General features: G+C 40.0%; 1 non-coding gene and 1 pseudogene across 1 annotated transcript; one reads left to right on the forward strand and one right to left on the reverse strand.

Moving 5' to 3' along the window:
* Window positions 1-7,741: 7,741 nt before the first annotated feature.
* Window positions 7,742-7,815, reverse strand: TRNAD-GUC (transfer RNA aspartic acid (anticodon GUC)). Its single transcript has one exon. It is a non-coding gene; the product is annotated as a tRNA-Asp (tRNA).
* Window positions 7,816-8,823: 1,008 nt separating this feature from the next.
* Window positions 8,824-18,883, forward strand: LOC107828268 (geraniol 8-hydroxylase-like; annotated as a pseudogene).
* The last annotated feature ends 760 nt before the right edge of the window (window positions 18,884-19,643 follow it).

The following is a 19,643-nucleotide window of genomic DNA, read 5'->3' on the forward strand; positions in this document are numbered from 1 at the left end:
AGAATATGCCCTGGCTTACCACTGGCATTAAGAATGGTTCCGGTAATGTTGGGCTCGCTATTGAATTCATTCAACTAGAAGCTCGAGGCAGGATATGACGACCCGGCCAGTCGTCACATGAGTTACCGCTCCATTTTTTCCTATTTCAGTTTATTTACGCTTCGTTATTTGTATTTTATGTGATCGGGTTGATTAGTTCGAGTTCGGAGAGGATTTGGTATGAAATGAGACACTTAGTCTCTTTTAAGAAGGCTTAATTTGAAAAAGTTAACTGGATGTTGACTTATGTGTTAGAAGGCTCAGAAATGAGTTCCGATGGTTCGGTTAGTTTCGGGAGGTGATTTCTGACTTAGGAGCACGATCGGAGAGTTTTGGAGTTGTAGAGAAGATTTAGGCTTAAATTGGCGAAGTTGATATTTTGGCGGTTCCGGTTGATAGGCGAGATTTTGATATAGGGGTCGGAATGGAATTCCGAGAGTGATAGTAGCTTCGTTGTGTAATTTGGGATGTGCGTGCAAAATTTTAGGTCATTCAGACGAGAATTGATAGACTTTTTGATCGAAAGCATAATTTAAGAGTTCTTGGAGTTCTTAGGCTTGAATCATATGTTAAATTGGTGATTGATACTATTGTGAGCATTCTGAAGTTTTGAACAAGTTTGAACGATATCATGGGATGTGTTGGTACAATTGGTTTGAAGTTCCGGGAGTTCCAGGTAGGTTCTGGGATGTTTTAGGCCGAAAATCATAGTTGTAGCAGGTCCAGAAGGGTTGCAGGCCTCGGAAATCACCTGTGCGGTCAGCACGAAAAGGAGTGAGGTTGTGTTATGTTATGTGCGGATCACACAAAATGAAGTGCAGCCGCGGTAGGTGTTGTGCGGACCGCACAAAATGGTGTGCGGCCGCAGTGAAGAACATTCCGCTAGTCCTACTTCGGAAGCTCATATCTTTTGATCTACAAGGAATTTTGAGATGATTCAAATATGAAAGTTGTATCCCTTCGTGTCTAGTTTCCAGAAAAGTAAGGATATTGCAATTTTGATATTTGTAGCAAAAGTTATGACCAAAATACTAAAGCTTGTCACTGCAAAGGAAGCCTGTGCGGTTGCGGTCATTTTTGTGCGGACCACACTGGTTTTGTGCAGACCACGGTCGATTCTTATGCAGCCCGTGAAGGTGGAGATTTGTGGGGTACTCTATAAATATGAGGTTTTGGGTTTTATTTGATATTTTGACCTACAAAGCTCGGATTTTGGCGATTTTTCGAAGGTTTTTCAAGAAATTCATCAGGGTAAGTGATTCTAACCTAGATTTGGCTAGAGTACATGAATATATCATTGAATTCATCATTTAATTTGTGATTTGGGATGGAATTTGGGAAGAAAATTGTGAAATCTTTTAAAAATATAAAATGATGATTTGAAGGACCAAATGGTATCGGAATTGGATAAATTTAATATGGTTAGACTCGTGAGATTATAAGGATTCGAGTTTTGTGAATTTTGTCAAATTCGAGATGTGGGCCCGGAGGTCGGGTTTGACCAAATTCTAGAATTTTGTGGTAATTCGATTGTTTTCACTTGTGCTTTGTTTCCTTAGCTTATTGTGATGTATTCGTTCTGATTTTGGATAGATTCGACACGCGTGGAGGCCGATTCAGGAGGCAAAGGCGTCGCAAGAGAGAGATTTAGCTGGTTCGAGGTGAGTAATGATTGTAAATAATGCTCTAAGGGTTTGAAACCCCGGATTGCACATCGTAGTGCTATATTGAGGTGAGACACGTGCTCGATAATGAGCATGGGATCATTTACTACTGGGGATTGAGACTTGGTCCGTCCCGATTGATGATTTTACCGCGTATTTGACTGAAACTATTTGTTATCATCATGTTTTGGGGCTAATTGCCATATTTGGGCTTCGTGCCAACTATTTGATCCCTTCGCGGATTTTGACTGATTTTCCTCACTATACTTGTTAAAAATTGTATCCTCGGTCATGTTTCTCTCTGTTTTAAATGATTCGAGCCGGTTTTGTCATACTATTCCTAAATGAGAGGAATTTGTGGGCTAAAATCCCTATCTTCTATTATTGTGCCTGAGAGGCTGTGAGGTTAATGACTGAAAGGGGTTGAGAACCCAATGGTGAGGATATTATATATGTTATGGATCGGGCTGCACGCCGCAACAATATAGCGCTTGGGCTGTAGGAGCCCCTTCGGAGTCTGCACACCTCCAGTGAGCATAGTCGACTATCTATATGGATCGGGCTGCACGCCACAGCGACGTACGGATCAGTCTGCACGCCGCAGCGACTATTCTGATTTCTGTTATTATGAGAAATATATAGGTCGAGAGCTAAGAATGAGCACCAAGTGATGAGAGTGAGCCCGAAGAGCTGATACTATTCTGAGTGATTGACACTATGCTCGAGGGGTGGATTTCTGCTTGTTATTTACCTGCTAAATTATCGTTTTACCTGATTTAAAGAGATTTCACTTGCCGTCTTCACTGATTTACTGCTTTAAGTGATTTTTACTGCTTGATATAGAATTGTTTTGTGCCTTTATGTGTTTTTTTGCTTTCAGCCATTATTTATGATTATTACTCACTGAGTCGGAGTACTCATATTACTCCCTGCACCGTGTGTACAGATTCAGGCATCGCAGAGTCCGTTCCTGACTGCTGATCCTCCCACTCCAGGCAGTGTTTTCGAAGACTACAAGGTAGTTGTTGGCGTCTACAGCCCCGTGCCTCCCTTATCTTACTATTTTCATGTCCTTGAACTTCTGTATCAGATTTCATATCTAGTAGACCGGTATTCGAATTTATTAGTTGCTCATGACTTGTGACACCCCGGTTTGGGCTGTGTCGAGATGGTTTCTACTGTTGTTATAGTTACTTCCACAAATTATGGTTATTATATCATATTTTAGAACTATTTATGGTAAATAACTATTTAAATGAGGTGTTTTGCTTTGGTCTGGTTGGCCTTGTCTTCACGAGAGCCATCACGACTAGGTTCGGGGTTAGGGTCGTGACAAGTTGGTATTAGAGCCTAGGTTATATAGGTCTCACGAGTCATGAGCAGGTTTAGTAGAGTCTCGCGGATCGGTACAGAGATGTCTGTATTTATCCTTGAGAAACTGCAGAACCTTTAGGAAAAACTTCATATTCTTGAAATTCTTGTCGTGCGAACTTGTGGTCCGAGTACTAAACTTCTATTATCCTATTCTCTCGCAGATGGTGAGGATGCGAGCTACCGGACGAGGTGGGCGACCACCAGTACCACCAGCTGAGACCACCAGAGGCCGTGGACGCGGTCGTGGTCGTGGAAGAGGCAGAGCAGCGAGGGCAGCACCTGTAGATCCATCAGCTGCCCTAGCTCCAGATCAGGCTCCAGCTATGGGTGCTCCAGCAGCACCAGTTCAGGCACCAGCTGTGCCCATCGTGATTCCAGGTCTTCAGGAGGCCTTGGCACAAATCTTATCAATTTGCACTGGCCTGGCTCAGGCAGTTTCAGCCACTACAGCAGCAGCTACTTCACAGGCAGGGGGAAGCAATCAGACCCCCGCTGCTCGCACACCTGAGCAGGTAGTGCAGGGACTTCAAACGCCGAGGGCACCTCCAGCCTAGCTGGGTGCACCAGCTCAGGAGTTTGTGGTGCCAGTTATGCTAGATGATGAGCAACGTGGTCTTGAGAGGTTTTGTAGACTCTAGCCTCCGTTATTCAGTGGTGCTGAGGGCGAGGATGCCCAGGGTTTTTTGGATAAGTGTCAGTGGATGCTTCGTACAGTAGGGATTCTTAAGTTCTGCACTTCTACATTTTCATATAGAAATCCTTTCTATAAACTTCTGCACTTTTGCATCTTAGAAATCATGCTTATAAGTTCTGCATATATATCATATTAATAGGTTTCGCATTTCTGCATCTCATATACAGAACATGACTATAGGATTCTGCATTTTGCCTAACATATAGAAAGCATGTCTATAGGATTTCTGAATACTGCATACGTATCCATTACTAGGCAAACGATATATAGGCTTAAATAATAAAATCAGCATTTTAGATGTCATGCCTATAGGATTTCTGCATTTTCGTAAAGGATAAAATCAGTCACACTTAGAAAGCATGCATATAGGAATAAGCAACTAATCTGATTCCCTCAACTTGCTTATAAGTTTAAAATCAGTAATAGCATTGCTTAAACGCTTGCAGAACTTATGTTCCTATTGTTAATAAATCTGCTTCTGAAATCAGTATCTTTCTCTCGTATTTAGATATCACGCCTATAGGTTTCACCTAAGCAAGCTATAAGGTAAATTAGCTAATTGAGTCAGACTCTGTTAATTCCAACCAGCAGGCAGGTCTGATTCTGGTTTCTTATCTGAAATGTGTAATAGATCAGTCTGCCTCCTTAATGTTTAAGTTTAATTTAGACCATAACCAGTATCTGCAAGACATGCTAAACAATCTGTCTTTAAGTGAGGAGGCTTGTCTGAGCCTTTTAAATTGTTATGTGTTTCCCATATCTGCCTTATGTGTTTTTGTTTGTCACTTTAGAATTTTATCCTTTTAAACCATACAAAGACCAAATCTCCCTTCCCTTTAGGACTAGTAAACCCAAATGCCTCCGGGACTGATAGGATTAGGATGGGTACTAGCATGCAATAAGTAAAGGAAACCATTCCGCGTTTAATACTTCAACGGGGTGGGAAAGATTAGATATGGATATGATAACCGGTGCGCTAATACCACGTGTAACCCCTCTTCTGAGGAGTGATTACCGGGTATTGCATTGATGTGATCCTTATTATTTATAAACCTAGGACTCCCTTTCCTTTACTTGTTTATTTTATTGCTTTCAAATTTCAAAACTCCTTTTTCTCAAAGTTTAGCTTCCTTGTTTCTTCAGACTTTAACTTATTTGCAATCACAATGTGACAACCCCTCATATTTGAAACCCTTGTTTGCTTATTTATTGTTTGTACTTAAGTCACAATTGTATCATGGCAGGGAACCACACTAGTGGATCTTGAGGGGTGCCTAACACCTTCCCCTCGAGATAATTTCTAGCCCTTACCCAAACTTTGGTTTTTCTAAACAAATTCTTCCTAGTGTCCTAATGCACTTAATCATTAGGTGGAGACTCTTCAAATCAAAAAACTCAATTCCCAAAAGGAAACGAGTTGTCCTCCCAAATGTCATAAAACCGATTTTGCAAGAAAAAGGGGGCGCGACAAGAAACAAGAGGCAAGGAGGAGACTTCAACATAGAGTTCTTCATTTCTTCATTTGTATTTTACCATTTATGATGACTTTGGCTATTGTTATGATGAACACTAGTATGAGTAGCTAAATATTTAGTCTAAGGTTGTGATTGAACCTATTGAAGGATGAACATCTTGTTATGTTAATATAGATTGCTTGGTTTAATCTTTATTTGTGTCAACTACATTTTTGTTGTAGTTAATTGATAGGATCCCCAATAAGTAATGCCTATTTAGTATGTATTACTCGGGAAAGAGTACATATTTAGGTAATTTTTGAACAACACCACTCCCAAAGTATATGAAGGATCAATAACCGAGGGTTTAAAGGCGGAATTAGGGATAACAAAGCTTTGGGTGTGATCTATAGTGAGCTGTAGAAAAAGCCAGCTAGCGTAACTCAGGAAAGTGCGTCTAATAAATTGTCGTGATTACTCAGGACAGATTTACGATAATAAGAGTATTCATGATTGATAGAGACGATTAGTCAAATCAATATGAAACTTAACTGGAAGGGATTTCATCAATAGGAGAAATTACAACCTTAGATCCTTCTCTTAATTGTTTACAACTTAAACATAATTAGTCTTTATTTACTTAATTGCAATCAGTCGTAGTTGGTAAAAATATCCTCAATTGTTATATAAAATATTTGGGAAGTTGATTACGTAGAATTTAGTGAGTCTGACAAGAGTAATTGATAGATTAATTCCTTGTTGGGCATGATCAAATTTTGGCGTCGTTGCCATGGTCTTTAATAGTGTTATCAATTACAATTGTAAGAAGTACAAAAATTCTTAGTGTAGTCAATTTTCTCTATATCCAATCTATACATTGAAATTTTAACGTTTGTTGACTTGGTTGTACAGGTACATGCCTAGAAACTCATCGAGAACTGGTGAAGTATTTGAAGCATTATCAGATCTTGAGAAAGTTTTCAAGGCCTTGAATCGGGCCAACCGGAAAAACAAACAACAAAAAACAACTAAACAATTCAAACCAGACATGGGGGATCACGTAGTAGACCCAGCTGCACCAGTAGCGCCAGTGTCACCTCTTGTGCCATGGGCTACGCTATATGACTAGGCACAACCCACAGTAGAGAACTTGGCCACAAAAATTTTAGTTCCGCAGATACAGGCTGAATCGTTTCAAATCACGAACAACATGCTACACTTGTTCAAAACAAGGCTTTGAAACAAGACCATTCAAAGCTTTGCTTTTGAGAATGAGTTTTTTTTGAATTTGTTAGCTGTTTGGATTGGGTGTTGTTCCAATTGATTGAAAATATCAAAAGAAGTTCAAAATTTAAATTTGAAGTGATGTGGAGTAGATTTGAGCAAGATTTGAGTTAAATTTCAGAAAAGACGCAAGGAAAAAGACGAAGTTAGTTTTTTGTATAATTATGTATAATCTTGTATAATAGTGTATATGAGGGTAGAAACATACATTATACATTATTATACACTTGTATACACCTTTATACAAGCGTATGTAGAAGAATTTCTTCCACGATTTTCAGTTGCAATTCTCGAAACCAGTCCAAATCTCCATTAAATGACTTCAAATTTTATATACAACCTCCTTATGCTATTTCTAACAAGTCTAAATAATACCCACTCCAAATTTCGTACAAAATCAAATGCTTTTTCACCACCCAAATGAATTTAATTTGTTGAATTAATATTTGAGTCACAGTTACTTATTCGAAAATTAATTTAAAATCTTAAGGAATTATTTTTAAAAAGTAAATAGTAATTTTGAGAACCTATTTGATTTGAATATTGAATCTTAGCCTATTATTTTTGGGCTAGTTGGTTGTAAATTGAATATATGCTATAAAATTTAAAAGTATGGAGCTTAGTTGTTCTAATGTGAAGTTTTCCAATTATTATTTCCCCTTCGTTCTAGGCCTCCAAACACCATAAAAAATAAGAAGAGAAGAAATAAATAATTTGGCCCGACGTAGAGGCAATCAAGAAAGCCGCATAAGTGAATATATAACCTACAGAAAAGTGAGCTAATCCAACCAATCTTGCTTGTACAATGGAAAGGGCCACTGGTTTATCTCTCCAGCGAATCAAATTGGCCAAAGGTGTGCGTTCATGAGCCCATGCTAAAGTTTCAATCAATTCCTGCCAATATCCACGGATTACACCTAGCAAGAAAAAGTTTTTTGTTTTAGTTCGACCTGTCGTCACATATGAAATAACGGACGGTATAAATTTAGCAACCCTTTTTCCACCGAATCCATTGCAGGAAAGGGATAATGTGCAACTTCGAATTGTCAATTATATCCTTTATGAAAATGGCAAACCGATTCGAGGAATGTCTGACACAAGTATTCAATTAGTTCGGACTTGTTTAGTATTAAATTGGAACCAAGACAAAAAAAGATAATGAATAAATAGGAGTTAATATCATTCCAATTGCCATTACAAAAGTAATTAGTAGATATATTTATTGGATCCATCGGGACTGACGGGGCTCGAACCCGCAGCTTCCGCCTTGACAGGGCGGTGCTCTGACCAATTGAACTACAATCCCAGGGAAATACGGGATCTAGCAGAAAATTTGATTCTTTTTTATCTCCTTTCATTACGGTATTTCTGAACAAGTTCCTGGATAACAAGCGCCAAGCGTGAGGGAATGCTAGACATTTGGTAATTTCTCATCCGACCAGGATAAAAGATCCCATTGAAGCGGCTAATCCCATGCATATTGTATGGACATCTGGTCGCACAAATTCATCTGACTCTCGGCTAGTAGAATATGTTTAATCGACCCTATATATCCTCTAATTTAGAAATTAAAAAAATAATCGGGCTTAATTATTACATATTTGAATGGTTGGATTGACTATTATCTTGATTTGTTTAATGGTTTTCGACATTATTTTGCCATGTCGGAGCCAGAATTTAAAATTTATGAATTTAAAATTCTATTATTTTTAAGTTACTTGTATTAATAATTTTGCCATGTCGGGCTTAATTTTGCCATGGACATCTGGTCGCACAAATTCACCTCTTGTGCTAGGGGTTGCGCTATATGACTGGGCACAACCCACATAGAGAACTTGGACACAACGATTTTAGTCTCGCAGATACAGGCTGAATCGTTTCAAATCACGAACAACATGTTGCACTTGTTTCAAAACAAGGGACTACTTTCGGGGTCACAAATCAAAGATACTCAACAGCACATAAAGAATTTCCTGTCAATCAACAAAACTTAAAAGGCAGCCCAATGTAACTCAGGAAGCAATCAAGTTATTATTATTTCCATTCTTAGTGACAGGAGCTGCCTAGACCTGGCTAAACTCACTCCCCATTAATTCCATAACAACTTGGGAGGAGTTAGTCAAGCAATTTGTGAACAAGTTTCATCCACCCAACAAGACTGCGCAACAAATTAATGAAATTTTGAGTTTCAAATAGAGACCAATGGAGACTCTGCAAGAAACACGGGAACAATTCAAAGGAATGTTAGTTATATGTCCGCACCACGGTATTCCAGATCAGATGTTGGGGCAGCGGTTCTACATGGGTTTGGTAGATGGCTGACCCCTTCTCGGATTCAAAGGTAATTCTGATCAATAATTTGTAACAACCCGACCCCTCGTTTTGACTTTATGTGTACTAAATAGCGCATTCAGGGGAGAAGCTACATCCTATTAAGGGTGGTCAGAACTGACCACCCTTCGTCAAAAAATTACATTGTGTATATATAGAGGCGGAGCTAGGATTTAAAGCTTATGAATTCGATGTTCTAATCCTTTTAAGTTACTGGGTTATAAACTAATAACTTTTAAATATTCAAGGAATTTTTTAAGATAAATACAGAGTTTAAACCAAAGCTACTGGGTTCGGCCGAACCCATTGCGATATGCTGGCTCCACCCCTGTGTATATATGTAAAATATTAGGTTTTAGAGGTATATAACATATATTGAACACCCTTTATCGGCAAATTTTTTTCACCTCTTTCAAGTTTGAACATCCTTAGAGAAATTTCTAGCTTCGCCACTAAATGCATTAACTATATTTTTTGGATTTAAAGGTTGAGCTGAAGGATGTGATTTGGAGCACTATGGCTGAGGTTGGGAAGCCTAACCTAGTAGATTTTTTCCCTATACTTAAAAGGATTGATCCTCAAGGAATAAGGCGTCGTGCAACATTTCTTATTGGTAAAGCAATTAAACTTTTTGATGGTTTGATCAACGAGCAATTGGAGTAAAAGAGTAGATTTAGTAGTGCAAAGAGTGATGTTTTAGAAGATTTTCTCAATATCAGCAAAAAAACCCTGAAGAGATCAATCACAATCACATCATGTCCATGTTTCTGGTTCATTCTCTTCTCATTCATCCTTTATTTTCCTATACTGTGTGGTATCCATATTGGGAGTGCTTCCTACCAGGATTCGTATATTTTCAGCTCGAGTCAGAGACCTATGGTTATGTGGAGGGATTATATTTACATCTTTCTCCAATTTTTTGCCTTAAATTTCTTGACCAGCCAACTACCAAGTAATGAGGTGAAAAGGGCATAATAAAGTTTTACTTGAATGATAATTGGAAAAAAATAGAAATTTGAAAAGTTCCAGAAAATATACATGTGAGTTATGACTATCCTAGAAGTTGGAAACAAAAAGAATGCAGGTTTATGGTATATAGCGAAGTAAGGTTTAAAATACTAGAACCTGTACCATATTCATAGGGATCATTGAATGTGATTTGCTTTTAATTGAATTTGGTGTCTCCAAGGCCTTTAAAACCTCATTTAGAGTCACCTTGACTTGCGTGCACAGTCCGGGGCGATAGCCAGAAAGCTTAGGTATGAAATTTTTTGAAAAATGATAAGTTTTAACTGTAAAATGAATAAATTTGACTTCGGTCAATATTTTGGGTAAACAAACACGGATCCATGATTTGACGTTCCCGGAGGGTTCGTAGGAAAATATGGGACTTGGACGTATGTCCGGAATCGAATTTCGAGGTCCCGAGCCCGAGAAATGAATTTTTTAAAGGAAATTGTTTTCTGAAAATTTTAAGGGAACTTGAAATAAAATATGATTAGAAAGCGATAGTATCGGGCCTGTATTTTGGTTCCGGCGCCCAGTACAGGTCTTATATATGGTTTAAGTCATTTCTATAAGGTTTGGTTGAGAACGGACGTCGTTTGACATGATTCGGACCTAAATTGCTAAATTTTATACTTGATAAAGGTTGAAAAAAAGTTTTTGATTTTGAGATTTGATTCATTATTATTGAGGTTATTTTGTCGATTTGATCGCACAGATGAGTTCGTATGATGATGTTGAGTTAGTACGTGTGTTAGGTTAGGAGCCCTGAGGGCTCGAGTGTGTTTCGGATGTGTTTCGGAAAGTTTTCAACTTAGGAAAAAGTTGCAGGTTTTTGAAGCCAGGTCCCGCGCTCCGTGGTGGAAGCTTCGCGGCCGCGGTGGGTACATCGCGGTCCACGGTGGAAACTTTGCGGCCGCGGTAGGGACTCCGTGACCGCGGTGGTATTTGTGCGGTCCGCAGTGAGCAAGGCCAACATTCACGGTCGCGCTCGATTTCTTGCGGTTCGCGGTGGAGCCCCGCAATCACAACCTTTTTGTGTGGTTTGCAATGAGGGTCTGAGAAGAGTATATTTAAATGAACCTTTTAGTTATTTTTCCACTTTTCAAAACCCTAAAATATAAGAGGCGATTTTTCAAACAACCTTTCTTCTCCAAATCAATTGTAAGTCATTTTTAACTAGTTTTCTTCAACCATTAATATCTTTTAACATGATTTCAACTTCAAATCAGTGATTTTCATGGGAAAAATTAGGTGTTTTGGGTAGAACCTAGGTTTTATAAAAATTGGGGATTTGGACCTTGATTTGAGGTCCGATTTCAAAACAAATCATATATTTGGGTTCGTGGGGGAATGGGTAATCGGGTTTTAGTTCGAACCTCAGGTTTTGACCATGTGGGCTTGGGGGCAATTTTGACTTTTTGGGTAAAACTTTAGAAAACTCATTTTCATGCATTAGAATTGATTCATTTAGCATTTATTGATATCGTTAAGTAAATTGTGGCTAGATACAAGTGAGTTGGTGGTGAAAACAAGAGGTAAAGTGGTAGTTGAGGCTTGAGTTGTGTTCGTGGCATCGAGGTAAGTGTTTGGTCTAACTTTAGCTTGAGGGATTAGGAGTTGTGTCCTATTTGCTATTTGCTATTTGCTTCTTGTCGAGTACGATGTATAGGCATGGTGACGAGTATCTATACATTGGTGTCAAGCATGACCGCGAGTCTTATATTATGATTTTCATGATTTTGTTGTATTATTCATGCTTTGGTGAAGATTGCTAATTGTTGTATAAAGTTTATGGGAAGAATTGTGACGTATGAACATTGAGAAGCGTTGACTCAAGTTGTATAGCGAAATTGTGAAAGTATAAGTAACAATCGAACCTCTAGAGCATTGGCTCGAGTTGTGAAGTGAATTGTGAAGGGAAATTGAGAAAGAGGAGAGATCATTATGTTGTCACCCTTACCGGGATATTGTTGATTTATTTGTTGTTCCCTTGCCGGGATTTAATTGTTTAATTGTTGTTCCTTTGTCGGGATTTAATTGTTTAACTGTTGTTCCCTTGCTGGGATCTCTATTACTATTTTGTTCATTCTCTTTCCCCTTTGCTTGTGATTGCTTGTTTGGGTGAGGAACAGTGTTAAAGCACGAAGGGTGATGCCGTGCATTATTTGTTATTGTGAGGAAAGAGTGTTAAAGCACGAAGGGTGATGTCGTGCCGCACGACATACCATTCCGTGCCGATTCTATTGATTATATGGTGAGGAAAGAGAGTAAAAGCATGAAGGCTGATGCCGTGCACATTTTGATTATATGATTGTTTTGGTGAGGACGAGAGTAAAAGAACGAAGGGTGATGTCGTGCACATTTTCATTATATAACTGCTTTGGTGAGGCTGAGAGTAAGAGCACGAAGGGTGATGTCGTGCAATTTTTGATTTCTGCTTCCCTATTGATATTCTGGTTATGTTGTTCCTTTCCGTACTTGATGCCTTTCTATTCGGAACTATTATCTCCCTCATAGCATGTTTCCTCTTCCCACATTGACTGGTTATTTCTGTATTTCTTTTTCGCTGTATATATATATGAACCGCACAGGTTTATTTGGTAGTCTGGTCCTAGCCTCGTCACTACTTCACCGAGGTTAATCTAGACACTTACCAGCACATGAGGTCAGTTGTGCTGATACTACACTCTGCACTTTGTGCAGATCTAGGAGCAGCTTTTGGACAGTAGTTGGAGGGCTTCCTTCAGCTCACTCGGAGATCCAAAGTAGACCTGCATGCATCCGTAGGCCCTGGCGTCTCCCTCTATCTCTATTTCCTGTTTCTTTTTCTTTTGCCCAGAAACATTGTATTGTATTTCTTTAGACCATGTATGCAGTAACTCTTAGACGGTCTATGACACTGTGACACCAGGCTTTGGGTATTTGAGGTTTTGAAAGTTGCAATAGACGTAGACTTAAGATATTTAATTATTGATTTCGCTTATTTACTTAAAATTCTGTTGTTATCATGTTATCACCTCGTGGTTGTTAAAATGAAGCAATACAAAAGTGTAGTAGGTAGTTAAGGTTTGGCTTGCCTAGCTCCCATTAGTAGGCGCCATCACGACTTCGGAGGGTGGGAAATTTGGGTCATGACAAGTCAGGTTCAGAGCCTTATACAGTTTATTGTGATGCATCTCGTATTGGGGTTGGTGCAGTGTTGATGCAGGATTACAAGGTCATTGCCTATGCTTCACGACGATTGAAGATTCATGACAAGAACTATCTGGTTCATGATTTGGAGTTGGCAGCCATTGTTCACATATTGAAGATTTGGAGGCATTATCTGTATGGCATGTCATATGATGTGTTCACGGATCACAAGAGTCTTTAGTATTTGTTCAAGCAAAAGGAGTTGAATTTGAGACAGAGGAGATGGTTGGAGTTGTTGAAAGATTATGATATCACTATCTTGTATCATCCGGGAAAGGCCAATATGGTGGCCGATGCGTTGAGCAGGAAGTTAGCCAGTATGGGTAGTCTTGCTTATATTTCGGTCGGTGAGAGACTGCTTGCTTTGGACGTTCAGGCTTTGGCCAATCATTTTGTGAGGTTGGATATATCTGAGCCTAGTCGTGTATTGTCCTGCACGGTCGCTCGTTCTTCTTTATTGGAGCGTATTCGTGATCGGCAGTATGATGATCCCCATTTGTGTGTCCTTAGAGACACGGTTCAGCGCGGAGGTGCCAAGAAGGTTACCTTAGATGATGATGGAGTTTTGAGATTCCAGGGTCGAGTGTGTGTGCCAAATGTGAATGGGCTCCGAGAGTTGATTTTAGAGGAGGCCCATAGCTCCCGGTACTATATTCATCTGGGTTCCGCGAAGATGTATCAGGATTTGCGGCAGCATTATTGGTGGCGGAGAATGAAGAAGGATATCGTTGCATATGTAGCTTGGTGTTTGAATTGTCAGCAGGTTAAGTATGAGCATTAGAGGCCCGGTGGTTTATTCCAGAGGATAGAGCTTCCGCAGTGGAAGTGGGAGCGGATCACTATGGATTTCGTTGTTGGACTCCCGCACACTCGGAGGAAGTTCGACGTAGTGTGGGTCATTGTTGATAGGCTGACCAAGTCAGCGTATTTCTTTCCTGTGGCAGTCTCCTATTCATCCGAGAGGTTAGCTGAGATCTATATCCGGGAGATTGTTCGTCTTCATGGTATGCCTATATCTATCATTTCGGACCGAGGTACGTAGTTTACCTCGCATTTCTGGAGAGCAGTTCAGCGAGAGTTGGGCACCCAGGTTGAGTTGAGTACAACATGTCATCCTCAGACGGATGGGCAGTCCGAGCGGACTATTCAGATTTTGGAGGATATGCTCTGAGATTGTGTTATTGACTTTGGAGGCTCGTGGGATCAGTTTTTGCCTTTAGCAGAGTTTTCCTACAACAACAGTTACCAGTCGAGTATCTAGATGGCTCCTTATGAGGCTTTATATGGTAGGCGGTGTCGATCGCCGATTGGATGGTTTGAGCCGGGAGAGGCTCGATTGTTGGGTACGGATCTGGTTCAGGAGGCTTTGGATAAGGTCAGGATTATTCAAGATAGGCTTCGTACAGCTTAGTCCAGGCAAAAGAGTTATGTAGACCGCAAGGTTCGAGATGTGGCTTTTATGGTTGGAGAGCGGGTATTGCTCCGAGTGTCTCCTATGAAGGGCGTGATGAGATTTGGGAAGAAGGGCAAGCTTAGCCCTAGGTTCATTGGTCCGTTTGAGATTCTTGATCGAGTAGGAGAGGTGGCTTATAGACTTGCATTGCCGCCGAGCTTATCAGCCGTGCATCTAGTGTTTCATGTGTCCATGCTTCGGAAATATCACAGTGATCCATCCCACGTGTTAGATTTCAGCACTGTCCAGTTGGACAAGGACTTGTTGTACGAGGAGGAGCCGGTAACCATTCTAGATCGGCAGGTTCGTTAGTTGAGGTCGAAGAGTTTCCCTTCTGTTCGTGTTCATTGGAGAGGTCAGCCCCCTGAGGCATCGACCTGGGAGTCCGAGTCCGATATGCGGAGCCGTTATCCCCATCTTTTCCCCGACTCAGGTACTTCCTTCTTCTGTCCGTTCGAGGACGAACGATTGTTTTAGAGGTGGAGAATGTGATGACCTTTATTGAATTCGATGTCTCCGAGGCCTTGAAAATCTCATTTAGAGTCACCTTGACTTGCGTGCGCAGACCGGGCGCATAGCCGAAAAGCTTAGGTATGAAATTTTGTGAAAAATGATAAATTTTGATGTAAAATGAATAAATTTGACTTCGGTCAATATTTTGGGTAAACGAACCCAGATTGGCGATTTGACGGTCCCGGAGGGTCCGTAGGAAAATATGGGACTTGGGCATATGCCCTGAATTGAATTTCGAGGTCCCGAGCTCGAGAAATGAATTTTTTAAAGGAAATTATTTTCTAAAAAATTTTAAAGAAATTTGAAATGAAATCTGATTAGAAAGCGATAGTATCGGGCTCGTATTTTCGTTCCGGCACCCGGTATAGGTTTTATATATGGTTTAAGTTATTTCTGTAAAGTTTGGTTGAAAACGGACGTTGTTTGACGTGATTCGGACCTAAATTGCTAAATTTGATACTTGATGAAGTTTGAGAAAAAGTTCTTGATTTTGAGGTTTGATTCATTGTTATTGAGGTTATTTTGGCAATTTGATCGGACGGATGAATTCGTATGATGATGTTGAGTTAGTACGTGTGTTTGGTTAGGAGCCCCGAGGGCTCGAGTGTGTTTCGGATGTGTTTCGGGAAGTTTTGAACTTAGGAAAAAGTTGCAGGTCTCTGAAGCCAGGTCACGCGGTCCGAGGTGGAAGCTTCGCGGTGGAAGCTTCGCGGCTGCAGAGGGGACTTTGCGGTGGAAGCTTCGCGGCTGCAGAGGGGACTTTGCGGTCCGCAGTGGAAACTTCGCTGCCGCGGTGGGATTCGTGTCGTCCGCAGTGAGCAAGGCCAACTTTCGCGGCCACGCTCGATTTCTTGCGGTCCGCTCGGAGCCTTTTTGTGCGGTCCGCGGTGAGGGTCTGAGAGGAGTATATTTAAACGGACCTTTTAGTTATTTTTCCACTTTTCAAAACCCTAAAACATAAAAGGCGATTTTTCAAAGAACCTTTCTTCTCCAAATCAATTGTAAGTCGTTTTTAACTAGTTTTCTTCAATCATTAACATCTTTTAACATGATTCAACTTCAAATCAATGATTTTCATGGGGAAAATTGGGTGTTTTGGGTAGAACCTAGGTTTTTCAAAAATTGGGGATTTGGACCTCGATTTGAAGTCCGATTTCAAAATAAATCATATATTTGGGTTCGTGGGGGAATGGGTAATCGGGTTTTGGTTCGAACCTTGGGTTTTGATCATATGGGCCTGGGAAAATTTTGAATTTTTGGGTAATACTTTAGAAAACTCATTTTCATGCATTAGAATTGATTCATTTAGCATTTATTGATATCGTTAAGTAAATTGTGGCTAGATACAAGCGAGTTGGTGGTGAAAAACAAAGGTAAAGCGGTAGTTGAGGCTTGAGTTGCGTTCATGGCATCGAGATAAGTGTTTGGTCTAACCTTAGCTTGAGGGATTAGGAGTTGTATCCTATTTGCTATTTGCTTCTTGTCGAGTACGATGTATAGGCATGGTGAAGAGTATCTATACGTTGGTGTCAAGCATGACCGTGAGTCTTATATTATGATTTACATGATTTCGTTGTATTATTCATGCTTTAGTGAAGATTGCTAATTGTTGGATAAAGTTTGTGGGAAAAATTGTGACTTATGAACATTGAGGAGCGTTGAATCAAGTTGTATAGCGAAATTGTGAAAGTATAAGTGACAATCGAACCTCTAGAGCATTGGCTCGAGTTGTGAAGTGAATTGTTAAGTAAAATTGAGAAAGAGGAGAGATCATTATGTTGTCGCCCTTGCCGGGATATTGTTGATTTATTTGTTGTTCCCTTGCCGGGATTTAATTATTTAATTGTTGTTCCCTTGTCGGGATTTAATTGTTTAACTGTTGTTCCCTTGCCGGGATCTCTATTACTATTTTGTTCATTCTCTTTCCCCTTTGCTTGTGATTTCTTGTTTGGGTGAGGAACAGTGTTAAAGCACGAAGGGTGATGCCGTACATTATTTGTTATTGTGAGGAAAGAGTGTTAAAGCACGAAGGGTGATGTCGTGCCGCACGACATACCATTCCGTGTCGATTCTATTGATTATATGGTGAGGAAAGAGAGTAAAAGCATGAAGGCTGATGCCGTGCATATTTTGATTATATGATTGTTTTGGTGAGGACGGGAGCAAAAGCACGAAGGGTGATGCCGTGCACATTTTTTTATATAACTGCTTTGGTAATGCTGAGAGTAAGAGCACGAAGGGTGATGCCGTGCAATTTTTGATTTCTGCTTCTCTGTTGATATTTTAGTTATGTTGTTCCTTTTCGTACTTGATGCTTTTCTATTCGGAACTATTATCTCCCCCACAGCATGTTTCCCCCTCCCACATTGACTAGTTATTTCTGTATTTCTTTTCCGATGTGTGTGTGTGTATATATATATATATATATATATATGAACTGCACAGGTTTATTTGGTAGTCTGGTCCTAGCCTCGTCACTACTTCGCCGAGGTTAGGCTAGACACTTACCAGCACATGGGGTCAGTTGTGCTGATACTACACTCTGCACGGTGTGCAGATCCAGGAGCAGCTTTTGGACAGTAGTTGGAGGGCTTCCTTCAGTCCACTCAGAGACCCAAGATAGACCTATATGCGTCCGTAGGCCCTGGCGTCTCCTTCTATCTCTATTTCTTGTTTCTTTTTCTTTGGCCCAGAAACAGTGTATTGTATTTCTTCAAACCTTGTATGTAGTAACTCTTAGACGGTCTATGACACTGTGACACCAGGCTTTGGGTATTTGAGGTTTTGAAAGTTGCAATAGACGTAGACTTAAGATATTTAATTGTTGACTTCCGCTTATTTACTTAAAATTTTGTTGTTATTATGTTATCGCCTTGTGTTTGTTAAAATGAAGCAATACGAAAGTGTAGTAGGTAGTTAAGGTTTGGCTTATCTAGCTCCCATTAGTAGGCACCATCACGACTCCCGAGGGTGGGAAATCTGGGTCGTGACATTGAATAGCTGGATTAGACTATAATTATTATTTTAAATTTAAACATACTCCATATATAATTTTATCTTGCATATTGGTAGGTGTACCCTATGTATGGTTAAGAAAATAGGGCCCCTGGTATCTGTGCTAGCGAAAATAGCAAGTATCTCGTGGAGTTAGTCGAGAGTACACTTAAACTGACTCGGACACCATAGTTATACAAGAAATAGTTAAGAAAACATTATGCCCTCGTCATTTAAAATGCCTTTTAAGTGATTTTGGTGAATTTCAAATGTTATAGGACCTATTTGGTGGGGGGACGGATACAACCACAAGCATATTAGAATGGGCAATAGCAGAAATAATTAAACAACCAGAAATAATGGAAAAGCACAAGCTGAGCTTGCAAAAGTCATTGGAAAAGGGAAAAAAGTAAAAGAAGTTGATGTTTCCCAACTCCCTTACTTGCAATGTATTATCAAAGAAACCTTAAGAATGCATTCGCCCGTTCCGTTCTTAGTCCCGCATAAAGTGGAGCAGGATGTTGAACTGTGTGAGTATATCATCCCGAAGGGGTCACAGGTACTAGTCAACGCATGGACAATTGGTTGAGATTCTACTTCTTAGGAGGATCCTTTAGTGTTTAAACCTGAGAGGTTTTGGAGTTCGGATGTGGATATGAAAGGGCAAGATTTTAAATTGATTCCATTTGGTGCTGGTAGAAGAATATGCCCTGGCCTGTCACTGGCATTAAGAATTGTTCTGGTAATGTTGGGCTCGCTATTGAATTCCTTCAATTGGAAGTTCGAGGCAGGATTTGCACCAAAAGACTTAGACATGGAGGAGAAGTTTGGTATCACCTTAGCCAAAGCCCACCCTTTGCGAGCTATCCCATTCCCAATTTAAAGTTTCGTATTGTATTATTTCTTTAAATGTAATATTTCTTGTGATTATTATGGTAAAATAATAAGGCTATGATGATTAAAAGAGGAGATTGTTGTGCAATATCAATTTCCTCATAGATGTAGCAATGTTCAAATGTCTAAGACCTATGTACATTACATTTTTATATATGTTGTTTTGTTTGAATTCTTGCCTAGTTCTCTTTTCTCCCTTTTTTTCTACTAACAGAAAGACTTGTAGATACACACGTTAACCATTTAAAAATAAAAATAAAAAAAGGACAAGAAAAAGTCTTTGGTAGAATATATTATACTCTTTTTACCATGTAGATTCGCCTCTCGTGATCTCACTATTATCAAAACATTCCTAACTTGCGTATGAATTGATAATTCACCTATTTTATCTAAACATGAAACAGATGATAGTTTTACCCAATGCTGCTTGGTGGGCCGGGCCTGAACCGGACCGGACCGTGCCTGGTGGGCCGGGCCTGGTGGGCCGGGCCTGGTGGGCCTGAGAAGCCCGTGATGGGCCGGTCTTCATAGATTAGCCCACGAGCCCGGGACCGTCAGCCGGGCCTGGGCCGGTCCTGGCGGGCCTAACAGGCCCAATGGATTTTTTTTTTTAAAAAAAATTTGTATACACATAACATACAAAATATATAAGGTAATATATACACCTAACATATTTGTAGTCAATATGTTTTATACAAAAAGGAACCCATGCAACGATAGGAAATCCTTTTTTTAGAGAGCCAATGCCT

This window comes from Nicotiana tabacum, chromosome 7 (genome assembly GCF_000715075.1).
Source record: "Nicotiana tabacum cultivar K326 chromosome 7, ASM71507v2, whole genome shotgun sequence".
NCBI classification, from domain to species: domain Eukaryota; kingdom Viridiplantae; phylum Streptophyta; class Magnoliopsida; order Solanales; family Solanaceae; genus Nicotiana; species Nicotiana tabacum.